This window comes from Pristiophorus japonicus, chromosome 2 (genome assembly GCF_044704955.1).
Source record: "Pristiophorus japonicus isolate sPriJap1 chromosome 2, sPriJap1.hap1, whole genome shotgun sequence".
Taxonomy (NCBI): Eukaryota; Metazoa; Chordata; class Chondrichthyes; family Pristiophoridae; genus Pristiophorus; species Pristiophorus japonicus.
In genome coordinates, this window is record NC_091978.1 from 327,170,989 (window position 1) to 327,185,639 (window position 14,651).

At 50.5% G+C, this 14,651-nt stretch overlaps 1 long non-coding RNA gene across 1 annotated transcript in view; it reads right to left on the bottom strand.

Moving 5' to 3' along the window:
• LOC139234649 (uncharacterized) overlaps positions 1-14,651 on the bottom strand; it is a 219,463-nt gene that overhangs the window by 72,695 nt on the left and 132,117 nt on the right. The window lies entirely within an intron of this gene.

A 14,651-nucleotide genomic window follows, 5' to 3' on the forward strand; every position in this document is an offset into this window, starting at 1 on the left:
ACCCTACTCCTGCACATCCTTACTCTCAGTAACTTACCTTGCACTTCCATCCATCCCTCTCTATCTATATTATCACATCCCCATCTCACTAGCCATCCCTTACCCTCATCCTAGTGCAATCATACCAACTAACAACACACAAGAGTAAGCACTTGGGTGTTTTATGCAATGTTCATGTAAAGTTTCTGTTAATGTGAGATTGTTTCAAGGGCACCCATGCTGATGGAACAGATGGCAGGTGAAGTATAGATGACAGAAGCGATCTGTCAATGGTGGGAGAGATGAAGAGGTCAGACTGGATGGAGACTTGCAACATCCTGAATCTGTAATGGAAATGCAGTTTCATGAAGTTAGTGGCTAAGGGAACATTTCTCAATCAGCGGGAAGCTTTGACTTGACATTTGAAGCTGTCAATTCATCAGCTGATTCAATGGCCACTGATCTCCCACCTCAGCTTCACAGACGAGGTCTAGGCACAGCAGGAAACCAGTAGGCGACCAGTCAAATCCAAAATACTGGGGCAAAACCATTGAGAAGTGGCTGTAAACAAGTCACTAATGATTTGAATGGCCTTCCCCGCCCATACATGTCAGGTCTGCTCAGCGCTGACATATTCCAACGTTTGGTAAAGGTGTGTGGCGGCGGGTTCACAGCGGGGTCCCGTCCCACTGGGGAAAAAACACTTTCCCACCTGACCTGCCACCAATCGCTCACTGACCCCGTGCCATATCCAGCCCATGGAGTCACACATACACACATATATATTTTAAATGTGACATTTTATCTTACATTTTCTAACTGTGGTTAAGTCCCTGAAATCCCACAAACAAAAGACTTGTAATCTGTTACCTCCCCCACACCGCCCCCCCCCCCTTAAGGAGGCAAATAAACTATTTAAATTAAAATGAATGAGAAATAATAATTCAGTAATACTAAATTGCCCATTATGTCACCCAGCTGAATTCATATTTTTGGCTATAACACATGGAATTGGAGCCTCATAAGGCACGTGGGTAAAATTTAATTCATCTTATTGCTGGTAATTGTATTTGCACTGATGCCAAGAGCTTTTCTGAAAACTGCCTTTATGTTAAATGCATTAAGATTTACTTCCTTTACCGTACAGCTGGATAAATTTATTCCACAGTCTTAAAATGTGGCCATATCATGAAATAGTCAATCATGAGTTTTTGTTTGTTTTCTCCTTCTATCCCCTTCCTCTCCCTTGCTGAAGGTGCCAACTCATGATGTGTGCAGCTAAATGTGGGTGTTGGCATGGTTCCAGTATTATGCCCAAACATAGAAACGTAGAAATTTACAGCGCAGAAGGAGGCCATTTCGGCCCATCGTGTCTGTACCGGCTGACAAAGAACCGCACGGCCCTTGATCAGTAGCCCTAAAGGTTACATATAAACCTATGAACAATAATGGAAAGGCATAGAGCACCCAGCCCAAGCAGTCCGCCTCACACAACTGTGACACCCCTTATACTGAAAACATCTACACTCCACCCAAACCGGAGTTATGTGATCTCCTGGGAGAGGAAAAAAACAGATAAAAACCCAGGCCAATTTAGAGAGAAAAAATCTGGGAAAATTCCTCTCCGACTCATCCAGGCAATCGGCACTAGTCAAGGAGATCACCCTGGCCGCATTCTATTCCCTGCAGTACTTACCATTATATCTGCGCCGTCCAACAAAAGGTCATCAAGTCTAATCCCAATTACTAGCTCGAGGTCCGTAACCCTGTAGGTTACTGCACTTTAAGTGCCATCCAACCATCTCTTAAAAGTGGTGAGGGTTTCTGCATCCACCACTCTTCAAGGCAGCGAGTTTCAGATCCCCACAACCCTCTACATGAAGAAGCCCCCACCAAATCTCCTCTAAACCTTAAAACTATGCCCCCTCGTAATAGACCCCTCCACCAATAGAAATAGACCCTTACTCTCCACTACACCCAGATCCCACAATATTTTGTACACCTCGATGAGGTCTCCTCTCAACCTCCTCTGTTCCAATGAGAACAAACACAGCCTATCCAATCTGTCCTCATAACTAAGATTCTCCATTCCAGGCAGCATCCTAATAAATCTCCTCTGTACCCTCTCTAGTGCAATCACGTCCTTCCTATAATATGGCGACCGGAACACTCCAGCTGAGGCCTAACCAAAGAATTATACAATTTAAGCATAATTTCCCTGCTCTTATATTCTATGCCTTGGCAAGCATTCCGTATGCCTTCTTAACCATCTTATCCACCTAGCCTGCTACTTTCAGGGAATCTGTGGACCAATGATGGAGCCTTGGAGGTGTGGCCTATTCAGTTGGAGCTGTGCTGCTGAGAGAGAAGGAACTCCCTGCTGAAGCTCCTGTCTGGAAAGCCTGGAGTGAATCCTGAGAACAGCCCAGGAAGAGGAGGAGAGGGCTGGCTTACTACACATTCAATGTCCAGAGGGAGAGGAGGAGAGCAGAAAATGTATCATTTATTGCTACTACAGAGAGTTGGAGAGAGGGGGAAAAGAACATCCTGAGAAAACACCATCCAGTGTGGAAGGAGGGAGAGCCATTTCGACAATCTTCGACAGGTGGGTGTGTTTTGGTGCATTCCCCGAAAGACTTTGTTGTATCGGTGGGGGGAGGAAAGAAGACAACTTGAGGGCCAGAACATCACGGCGGGTGTGTGTGTGTGGAAGTGTGTGTGGGGGTCTTGCTTACAGCTAGGCCCCACACACCACTGAAGCACCCCTCCCCCATTGCCTAGCCTGGGATAGCTGGAGCTACCTGGCTGAAGTAGTACTAATTGCCCTATTAAACATCGTTGGGAGTGTGTGCCTGGGTGGCTCCAGCTACCCCAGGTGAAGACATCTTCTCCCCCCACCCGAAGACCATTCTACAAAGACTGTGTTTTTTTGCCATCTGGGGAGTGCACCCCAAGAAACACCCACCCATCGCTGTGAGGGGAGACCTGCCCTCACAGCTTCCCTCTTTCCCACCCCCCCCTTTCTTTCTCTCACTCTCTGTCTCTCCCCTCTCTCTCTGAGAGCCCTTTCCTCCCAATTGTAAAACAATTAAGACAACTGAGCAGAGGGAGCAAGGCCCTTCCCCATTCGTTAACTAGGGGAGAGGTGTGCCCCATTAAGAGCTCCCTCTGCACAAAACACCAACGAGGCCAATTAAAGACCATTAAGACCTGTGACTTTGGGGTGGGTGTAGCCCTTAAAGAGACCCCGTGATGGCGACCCCATCCACGCCGGTGGCAGGGCCAGCTAGGACATATGTGTAGGTGGCGTCCACATCCACAGCGCCTCCTGAGCCTCCTGCTGCCCTGCCACCATTCAGACTTATAACCAAAAAACACGGGGTCAAGAGCTACACTCACCCCATAATGAGCATCGAGGAGTGCGTGCGGGCGATGGCTGGGGTAGTCGGCCCCTCGGCCATTGTCGCAGCCTCCAAGATGTCTGGGAAGGTGGTATTCTTCCTGGGGTCGGAGCGGGCGGTGTCCCTGGCCCTTGAAAAGGGGCTCACAGTGGGCGGGACGTTCCTGCTGGTGGACCCTCTCGAGGCCACCACGCAGAGGGTCATCATTTCAAACGTCCCGCCCTTTGTTCCCGCTGAGTTCCTCCTCCCTCACCTACACCAACTGGGGGAGGTAAGGTCGGAGATCAACCCCATACCGCTCGGCCTCAGGGAGAACAGCCTGCGCCATGTGTTCTCCTTCCGCCGCCAGCTCTTTGTCCGGCTGGCGCGGGAGGAGACGACGGAGGGCAATTTTAATGTGGTGCACGAGGGGACTGCCTACCGCGTCTTCTGGACGTCGGACGGCGTGCGGTGCCATGCCTGCAGGGAGGTGGGGCATGTTCGCAAGAACTGCCCCGCCTCCAAGGCCGCCAAACCACCGAAGGCGGCCAAGGCTGGCGCCGCCGCCACCCCTCCCCCTATTTGCGTCCGCGTGCCGGGAGCTGTCAGTGCGCGGGCATCGTCGGGGGCCTTTGTTTTCACGGCCTCCGGCGGGGGGGAGGGAGAACGTCCGATCGGAAAGAAGGCGCGGAGGAAGGCGAAACATCTTGAGGCGGGTCCCCTCAGTGCGCCAGACAGTCTGACCACCGCGCTCAGCCCAACCCTGTCACCGGCGAGCGCGGGGTGCCCTGAGCCCATGCCCGAGTCCTTGACCAATATCACAGAGGGGCTCGGGCGCGGGCAAGATAAGAAAAAGGGGGGAGTGGAGCGGGAGGCCTCGGCAAACATGGAGGTCTCCCTGCCTCCGCGCCACCCCAGGAACAAAAGGAGGCACCGCCCCAATGAGGCGGAGGGGGAACAACATCCATCCGCGGAGGAGTCGGTGCCCGCCGCGTGTCCCGCGTCCCCCACCAGCGCCCCCAAACTGCGCCGTAGGCAGGAGGAATCTGTCCCCGGGGAAGGTGAGACAGTCGAGGCTGCCCAGCCTCTGCCTCCCGGGGATGGCGTGGAAGATCTGCCTGTCGTGGGGGGCGTGGGGCCAGCGGAGGAATGCGTAGCCGCTGGATCGAGCGTCCCGGGGACTGAGGCGGACGGGGCCGAAAAAGAGCCCGCCGAGCCAATATCCAACTTCCCCCGGGATTTGCTCGACTCGGCAGAAACTGAAAATGACAATAATTTCACAGAACATCCACACGCTGGGCCGGGGGTTGGCAGCGGGGAGGGGGAAGAACAACAACCCTCGCCCCCTACTTTGGAGCTGGGGTACTTGGAGGACCTGGTACATTTCTTTGACCAGGTCTCTCCGCCTTCCCCGGCTCCTGGGGCGGAGGAGGAACCCCTTCCGCTGTCGCTTCCTGACCCAGCACCGCTTTTAAAAGAGCCCAGTGGGGACTCCTCTGCCGACGATCCTGGGGGTGGGATCGGGGTAGAGCCAGGGCCGGATGGAGCGGCTAGGCCATTTGCCGTACCTCGTGTGGTTGACGGGCCGGTTCCAGGACTCGTTCCGTCGTTTCTGGGCCGACTGGAGAAGGAAGCAGGGGAGCTTACCCTCCTTGAGGCTATGGTGGGACGTGGGCAAGGCTCACGTCCGCGTCTTCTGTCAAGAGTACGCAAGGGGGTCGACCAAGAGGCGGGCGGCCAGGGTCGGGCACCTAGAAAAAGAGGTGCTCGAACTGGAGTCCCGTCTCGGTCAAGTCGTCGAGGACCCGACCCTGCGGACGGTGTACGAAGCGAAGAAGGCCGCGCTGAAGGACCTGCAGCTCGTCGGGTCCCGAGGCGCGTTCGTGAGGTCGCGGATCCGGTTCCTGCGGGATCTGGACTGCGGCTCTCCCTTCTTCGATTCGCTGGAAAAAAGACAGAGTGTCCGTAAGCAGCTCTTGACGCTGCAGGCCGACGACGGCTCTCTCGTCTCGGATCCGGAGGGCATCAACAACAGGGCCCGTGAATATTACGGGGCTCTGTTCTCTCCGGAGCCGTCCAGTGAGGAAGCGTGTAGAGTTTTGTGGGAGGACCTGCCGAAGGTCAGCCCGGAGGGCGCCGAAAATCTGGAAGCTCCCTAAGCCTGGCAGAGCTGACCGACGCCCTCGCCCGGCTCTCAAGGGGAACAGCCCCAGGGCTGGACGGGCTGACCGTGGAGTTCCACAGGGCGTTCTGGGACGTCCTGGGGGGCGACTACGCGCGGGTCCTGGGGGAAGGTCTGGCGACCGGGGAGATGCCCCTCTCTTGGCGCAGGGCAGTCATCGTCCTGCTGCCTAAGAAGGGCGATCTCCGCCTCCTTAAGAACTGGTGCCCGGTCTCCCTCCTCAGCACGGACTACAAAATCTTCGCCAGGGCGATGTCTGCTCGCCTTGGCGCCATGCTGGACCACATGATCCACCCCGACCTGTCCTACACGGTCCCGGGACGGACAATCCACGATAACATCCATCTGGTCCGGGACCTCATCCATTGTTCCCAGGAGGCTGGTCTGTCGGTCGCCTTCCTATCTCTCGACCAAGAGAAGGCGTTCGACAGGGTGGATCACGATTATCTGTTCGGAACTCTGCGCGCTTTCGGATTCGGGACGCATTTCGTCGCCCGGATCCGACTTTTGTACGCCGCCGCGGAGTGTCTAATAAAGGTTAACGGGTCCTTGACGGCGCCCCTTCGCTTTGGGAGAGGGGTGCGCCAGGGATGCCCCATGTCCGACCAGTTATATGCCATCTGCGTGGAGCCTTTCCTGCGCCTCCTGCGGACGAGGTTGACGGGACTGGCTCTGCAAGGGCCGGGCGTGGAGGTCGTCCTCTCGGCTTACGCCGATGACGTGCTCCTCGCGGTAGAGGATCCCGCTGACCTGCGGAGGATGCGTGAGTGTCAGGAGATTTACTCGGCCGCATCCTCTGCCAGGATCAACTGGGAGAAATGTTCCGGACTCCTGGTGGGTCAGTGGCGGGTGGACTCCCTGCCGGAGGAGCTCAGGCCTTTTGCCTGGAGCACGACCCATCTCCTCTATCTGGGAGTCTACCTTAGCCCCGACGAGGAAGCCTGGCCGGCGAACTGGCAAGAGCTGGAGGCCAAGGTCACCGCTCGCCTAGGGCACTGGACAGGACTGCTCCGAGTGCTGTCCTACAGGGGTCGAGCGCTAGTTATAAACCAACTGGTGGCCGCCATGTTGTGGTACCGGCTGGTCACTTTGACCCCTCCCCCTGCGTTTGTCACCAAGATACAGAAGAAGCTGGTGGACTTCTTCTGGAACAACAGGAAGCACTGGGTCTCTGCCGCGGTCTTGAGTCTCCCGCTTGGGGAGGGCGGTCAGTCGTTGATGTGCGTCAGCACCCAGCTCGCGACTTTCCGTCTTCAGACCCTGCAGAGATATCTTTACGTCGAGCTCCCTCCCAGGTGGCGTGCTCTGGCGACGTATTTCTTCCGCCAGCAGCACGGCCTCAACTTCGACACGCATCTCCTGTTTGTGAGCTTGGGGGGCGTGAGGACCGCCTTCCAGGAGCTGCCTGTCTTTTACAAGGAACTCACCAGGGTCTGGAACAAAGTCTCCACCAAGCGCAGCTCTCCACCAGCTGGAGTGGCGGCTGTCCTGCACGAGCTGCTGCTCGGGAATCCGTACCTCCACGACCGAGGTTTTAGGTGGCGGTCGGACGAGAGGGCTGTGGCTGGTGAGGTGACCAGGGTCAGGGACCTGCTCGATGACGGAGGAGCGGGCTGGATGGCGCCAGACATGCTGGCGCAGCGCCTAAATTCCGCCAACGTCCTCCGTGCGGCCGATGCCATCGAGTCGCTAAAAACAGCTCTGGGCCCTGACTCTGTTAGGTGCATCGAGGAGGCTCAAGCACGTGGGGAGATCCCGTCCGAACTGACCCCCGTCCGGACGGAATTCCTCATCGGCGCCAAACCCCGGAACCTCCCTCGGGAGCCGGTGCCTCACAACTTGAGCCGCCTCAAGGAAATCCCCTCCGTGCCTTTCAGTTCCGCGCGGAGGGGTTTCCTGTACGGGCTGCTCCTGCACACTCTCAACTTTGCCATCCTCACCTGCCGTCCAGACACACCATGGCGTACCATCTTGCCATCCGGAGGAGGCGGGGGTCCCTGATGGAGGGTACTCTACGCGGGAGTCCTCCCAGTATTTATCGGGGACTTGGCCTGGAGGGTGGTGCACGGAGCAGTGCCGTGCAATAAATTTTTAAGCCGGTTCACGGGCTCCCAGGCCGCCTGCAATTTCTGCGGTCTGGAAGAGTCCGTGTTCCATGTTTTTATTGAATGCACGAGGTTGCAGCCCCTGTTTTGTTATTTAAAGGGGCTGCTCCTGAAATTCTGGCTGCACTTCAGTCCCACACTCCTGATCTTTGGGCACCCTGTACGGAGGGGAGCGGGTAGGTCTGAGGGCCTCCTCGTAGGACTGCTCCTGGGCATGGCCAAGGGTGCCATCAGCCGGTCCAGGCAGCGGGCGGTCGAGGGGGTCATTCAACCTGACTGCCTGCCTCTCTTCCGCGCGTACATCCGCGCCAGGGTGTTCTTGGAGATGGAGCACGCGGTGTCCACCGGTACGCTCGCGGCCTTCCACGAGAGGTGGGCACCGGAGGGACTGGAGTGCATCATCACGCCCGGCAACCAAATTTTAATTTGATTTTATGTTTTAAAGTTTAATTTGTTTTAATTGCTGGTGTTTTTAGTGTCCCCCTCCCCTTTTATAGGGGGCACTTGGAGGAAAAATATATGATTTTAGTGCCCAAAAAAAAACTTTAAAAAAAACCCATAAAAACAAAAAAAAAACACAAAAAAAAGGGCCTTGGAAATGTTGGTGCGCCCCCCAGATCGGGGGGACACGATTTAATGATTTCATGTTTTAATTTTCTCCCAAAAGAGTTCTGTGGACAAGCACTCCACTTTGTTCATCTACATTATTAAGTGGCCTACCGCTTAATGTGTATACCCTTTCCTTATTAGCCCTCTCAAAGTGCATCACCTCACACTTCTCGGAATTAAATTCCATTTGCCACTGCTCTGCCCACCTGACCAGTAGATTGATATCCTCCTGCAGTCCATGACTTTCCTCTTCATTATCAACCACACAGCCAATTTTAGTGTCGTCTGCAAACTTCTTAATCATACTCCCTGTATTCAAATCTAAATCGTTGATATATACCACAAAAAGCAAGGGACCCAGTACTGAGCCCTGCGGAACCCCATTGGAAACATCCTTCCAATCACAAAAACATCCATGATTTAGACGAGGGGATTAAATGCAGTATCTCCAAATTTGCAGATGATACTAAGTTGGGTGGCAGTGTGAGCTGCGAGGAGGATGCTATTAGGCTGCAGAGTGACTTGGATAGGTTAGGTGAGTGGGCAAATGCATGGCAGATGAAGTATAATGTGGATAAATGTGAGGTTATCCACTTTGGTGGTAAAAACAGAGAGACAGACTATTATCTGAATGGTGACAGATTAGGAAAAGGGAAGGTGCAACGAGACCTGGGTGTCATGGTACATCAGTCATTGAAGGTTGGCATGCAGGTACAGCAGGCGGTTAAGAAAGCAAATGGCATGTTGGCCTTCATAGCGAGGGGATTTGAATACAGGGGCAGGGAGGTGTTGCTACAGTTGTACAGGGCCTTGGTGAGGCCACACCTGGAGTATTGTGTACAGTTTTGGTCTCCTAACTTGAGGAAGGACATTCTTGCTATTGAGGGAGTGCAGCGAAGGTTCACCAGACTGATTCCCGGGATGGCGGGACTGACCTATCAAGAAAGATTGGATCAACTGGGCTTGTATTCACTGGAGTTCAGAAGAATGAGAGGGGATCTCATAGAAACGTTTAAAATTCTGACGGGTTTAGACAGGTTAGATGCAGAAAGAATGTTCCCAATGTTGGGGAAGTCCAGAACCAGGGGTCACAGTCTGAGGATAAGGGGTAAGCCATTTAGGACCGAGATGAGGAGAAACTTCTTCACCCAGAGAGTGGTGAACCTGTGGAATTCTCTACCACAGAAAGTAGTTGAGGCCAATTCACTAAATATATTCAAAAGGGAGTTAGATGAAGTCCTTACTACTCGGGGGATCAAGGGTTATGGCGAGAAAGCAGGAAGGGGGTACTGAAGTTTCATGTTCAGCCATGAACTCATTGAATGGCGGTGCAGGCTAGAAGGGCTGAATGGCCTACTCCTGCACCTATTTTCTATGTTTCTATGTTTCTATCCATCAATCATTACCCTTTGCTTCCTGCTCCAAGCCAATTTTGGATCCAACTTGTCACTTTGTCCTGCATCCCATGGGCTTTAACCTTCATGACCAGTCTACCATGTGGGACCTTATCAAAAGCCTTGCTAAAGTCCATATATACTACATCTTATGCACTACTCTCATCGACCCTCTTAGTTACCTCCTCAAAAAATTCAATCAGGTTAGTCAAACACGATCTTCCCTTAACAAATCCGTGTTGACTATCCCTAATGTCTTTCAGGATTTTTTCCAATAATTTTCCCACCACTGAGGTTAGGATAACAGGCCTGTAATTACTTGGCCTATCCCTTTTTCCCTTCTTAAACAAGGGTACTACATTAGCAGTCCTCCACTCCTCTGGCACCATGCCCAGATCCAAAGAGGACTGGCAAATGATGTTCAAGGCCTCTGCTATTTCCTCCTTTACTTCGCTCAACAGCCTGGGATGCATTTCATCCGGCCTGAGGACTTATCTACTTTCAAAACTGCTAAACCCCTTAATACTTCCTCTCTCACTATATTTATTTCATCCAGAATATCACACACCTCCTCGATAGCAGTATCTGCATTACCCCTTTCCTTTGTGAAAACAGATGCAAAGTATTCGTTAAGAACCCTACCAATATCTTCCGCCTCCTCACAAAGTTTACCCTCATGGTCTCTAATAGGCCCGACTCTTTCTTTAGTTACCCTCTTACTGTTAATATATTTATAGAACATCTTAGGGTATTCCTTAATTTTACTGGCCAAGAATTTCTCATGCTCTCTCTTAGCGTTCCTAATATCCTCTTAACTTTCTATGTTCCTTGAAAGATTCTAAAGTATTTAGCCGTTGGTATATGACAGAAACATCCCTTTTTTTTTAATCCTCCCCTGTAAGTCCCTAGACATCCAAGGGGCTCTAGAATTATTTTTCCCAGCCTTTTTCTTTAAGGGCACATGTTTGGCCTGAACCTTCCGGATCTCCTCCTTGAATGCCTGCCACTGTTCCGATTCTGATTTACCCACAAGTAGCTGTTTCTAGTCCACTATGGCCAAATCACTCCTTAACTAAGCAAAATTAGCTTTTTTCCAATTCGGAACTTTTATTCCAGTCTTGTCCTTATCCATAACAAACTTGAATCTGACTGAATTATGGTCATTGGCACCCAAGTGCTCCCCCACTAATACCCCTTCAACCTGCCCAGCTTCATTTGTCAAAACTAAATCAGACCGCCCCTTCTCGTGTTGGGTTTGCTACATACTGACTAAAAAAGTTCTCTTGAATGCATTTCAAGAATTCTGCATCCTCCTTACCCTTCACACGAAACTTGTCCCAATCAATATTTGGATAGTTAAAATCCCCGACTATTACTACCCTATGGTTTTTAGGCTTCACAGCAATTTGCCTACATATTTGCTCCTCTATCTCCCTCCCACTGTTTGGGGGCCTATAATACACGCCCAGCAGTGAGATCGCCCCTTTTTTATCTTTCAATTCTACCCATGTGGCCTCATTTGATGATCCCTCTAACATATCATACCTCCTCACCGCTGTAATAGTTTCTTTAATCAGTACCGCAAAACCCTCTCCCCCTTTTTATCCCCCTCTCTATCTTGTCTAAAAATCATGTAGCCAGGAATATTGATCTGCCAAACCTGCCCCTCTTTCAGCCATGCTTCTGTAATGGCTATAATGTCATACTTCTAAGTGTCTACCTGTGCTCTTAGCTCATCCGCCTTATTCGCTACACTCCTTGCATTAAAGTATATACTATTCAGCACAGGAAGACCTCCTTGCTTACTATATACTAAGCCCTGTTTCCTCTGTCTTACAGATTCGCTTTCTAGATTCTTGCTATCCAATTTCTGCTTTACTTCCTTCCCTTTTGAATTCGTTCTCAGGTTCCCATGCCCCTACCAAGCTAATTTAAACTCTCCCCAACAGCACGAGCAAAACTCCCCGCGAGGATGTTGGTCCTGGTGCTGTTGAGGTGCAACGTCCAGTTTGTACAGGTCCCATCTCCCCCAGAAGCGGTCCCAATGCCTCAAGAATTTAAAGCCCTCCCTCCTACACCAACTTTCCAGCCATGTGTTCATCCTCCCTATCCTTCTATTCTAATACTAATTAGCACATGGTACTGGTAGTAACCCGGAGATTATTACCTTTGAGGTCCTACCCTTTAATTTTCTTCCAAGCTCCCGGAATTCTCCCTGTAGGACCTCATCCCTCATTTTACCTATGTCATTGGTCCTGATATGAACCACGACCTCTAGCTGTTTACCCTCCCCCCCAGGATGCCCTGGGTCCACTCTGTGACATCCTTGACCCTGGCACCAGGGAGGCACAAAACCATTCGGGAGTCACATCTACGGCCGCAGAAACGCCTGTCTGTTCCCCTAACTATAGAATCCCCTATCACTAGTGCTCTTTTGTTCTTCGTCCCTCTCCCCTGTGCAGCTGAGCCACCCGTGGTGCCTTGGAATTGGCTCTGGCTGCACTCCCCGGAGGCACCATTGTCCTTACCGATACTCAGAAGTGAATATCGGTTTGAAAGCGGGATGGACTCATGGAGGGACTCCTGAGCTACCTGCCTAACACACTTACTATGTCTAGTGGTCACCCACTTCCCCTCTACCTGCATGCCTTTAAGCTGCGGGGTGACCACCTCCTGAAACATGCTATCTACGTAGCTCTCAGCCTCGCGAATGCATTGTATTGACTCCACCCGTTGCTCCAGCTCCAAAACGTGGAGCTCGAGCAGTTGAAGCTGGAGACATCTCCTGCACACATGGTTGTCTACACTGCATGAAGCGTCCAGGACTTCCCACATGCCACAGGATGTGTACTCCACGGGACTGAGCTGCACTGGCATCCCTCTAGTTAGCCTTATCTAGTTTAAAATCTACTTAAAAAGAAATAGAAAAAAGAGAGCTACTCACCAACTCACCTCACCGACCTCTGTGGCCTCCCGACCTCTCGGCATTCGAACTCCCGACACACTTAAAAAGAAATAGAGAAAAGAGGACTACTTACCAACTCACCTCAACGACCTCCGAGGCCTTCGAACTCCCGGCCTCTGAACTCCCGACTCGCCGACCTCAGGGCCTACCGACTCGCTGACCTCAGGGCCTACCGACGCTTCTCCATGTGACCATTCTCCATGAGTGAGCTTAAACAGAGAGTGGTGGCAGGGTATTCTATCGTCAAGGCTGGGCCCACTCTTACTCTCACCCAATGTCCAGCAGGGGATAGTGGGCAGTGATGCTTTCTTTTCATCCCGGGGCACTAAGGCCAATTATTGCCCACTTACAACAACTGTGACTGCGAGCAGTGCAGACTAGAGATGGATCTTAAGTCCTTCCTAGCCTCCATGATTTAGTTCCTCAGTGGGAAGAGCAATTACAACTGCAAAAGGGAAACATGAAAGCAATTTTTTTGTTCTGGTATTTCTACACTATAACACAAATGCTAAACTGTTGTCATTATTTTGACTTGTCTGTGTATAATTTTTATTCATTTAACAATACTTCAACCAGATCAGGTCCTAATGCACTGACTAAGAAACTGGAATTTCTAGTCAAGGGCAAGGGATCAAATTGGGAAATTCAAGCTTTATTTTCATATGCTGCTTTTTCCACAAATAGTTTGGGGCTGTGCAACGCTCAAGGCATACCTTTAAAGAATATCTGTTCACAAATTGTCTTATTTGCCTGCTTAAAGGAAATCGATTCCGAGTGAATCAAGGCATGTACTCAAACATGGGGGCGAAGGAGGTGAGGGAGGTGGTGGGAGAAGTCGCTTTGGAAGGCAAGTAGCTAATCCTTCTCCACTGGAGTCCAAGAGGTTATCTTTTATTGTTTTATCACATGTATCCATCATGTTCACGGAATAATATGGGGGCAATATCCTTCCCCCAAAGTTCACCTCCCTATGGAAGAGGAAAATCAGCACTGCTGAAAGAAAACAGAGTCAGATTTTAACACAGATGAAATTTATAGTCACCATAATGCTTCTTCTCAATCATCAGCTACAGTTTTGGAATAAAAATTCCATTCATTGCATGTGACATTTAATCCAAATTAAATAAACTGTGAATGAAGTGAATTCATAGGTATAATGAAGTACCATAACAGGAATAATCTTTCAACAGTAAAGGTAAAAAAATAACTATAATGTTACCTCACCTCAAGCTACCAGTTTTACAATGAAAACAAAACACTTTGCTGCCAATTATTCTAATGTTGCAGGGTGTCACAACTCATATCTGTCTCAAAGCTAGCCCAACTCAAATAGTAATAAACATCAATAAATACCCAAGGATGTTTTACGTTATCCCTAGTGTGTCTACAATGCAATAGATAAACTGGAGTAAGTTTATCCCAGTATTTTTTGTCCACGTAAAACTATGTTAACCAGGTAACATTCAACACGTTTAACGTAAAGTGAGTTTTGAGAGAAATACTGCAGCACGATACATATATAATTACAAGCAATACAGTGAGTTAAATTTTATCCATGTGCCTGATGAAGCGCCAACTCCACATTCCATAGCAAAAAATAATTCTGCTGAGTGATGTAATGGGCAGTTTAATATAACTATTATTCAACGGTAAATCTCATTGTGTTTCTGTCATAATTTTGTGTCTGCCACGAGGAAGTGGCCTCACAGTAAGGAAGGGGCCATTTCTGGCCATGTCTGGCACCAAGATTCTTTTTCAAAAGGAGCAAATCAGCACCATGGGCTTTGGGAGGCCATTTGGAACCCTTGATTTGTTGAGGTCAGGAATCTATAAGCTAAAAATATTTAAACTAATTAACAACTCTGTAACACTTCTACGCCAATTCCAAGCATAAGGTGTAAGGCCTAAGGAGTAAGGTGAGGCCCCTAAAAATTATTAAAATTACATTGGTGGTACGATATTGATACAACCATGCCCGCTCAGTGCTGACATATTGCAAATGGTAGAATTCTATATTAAGATGGAGAGTGACACAGT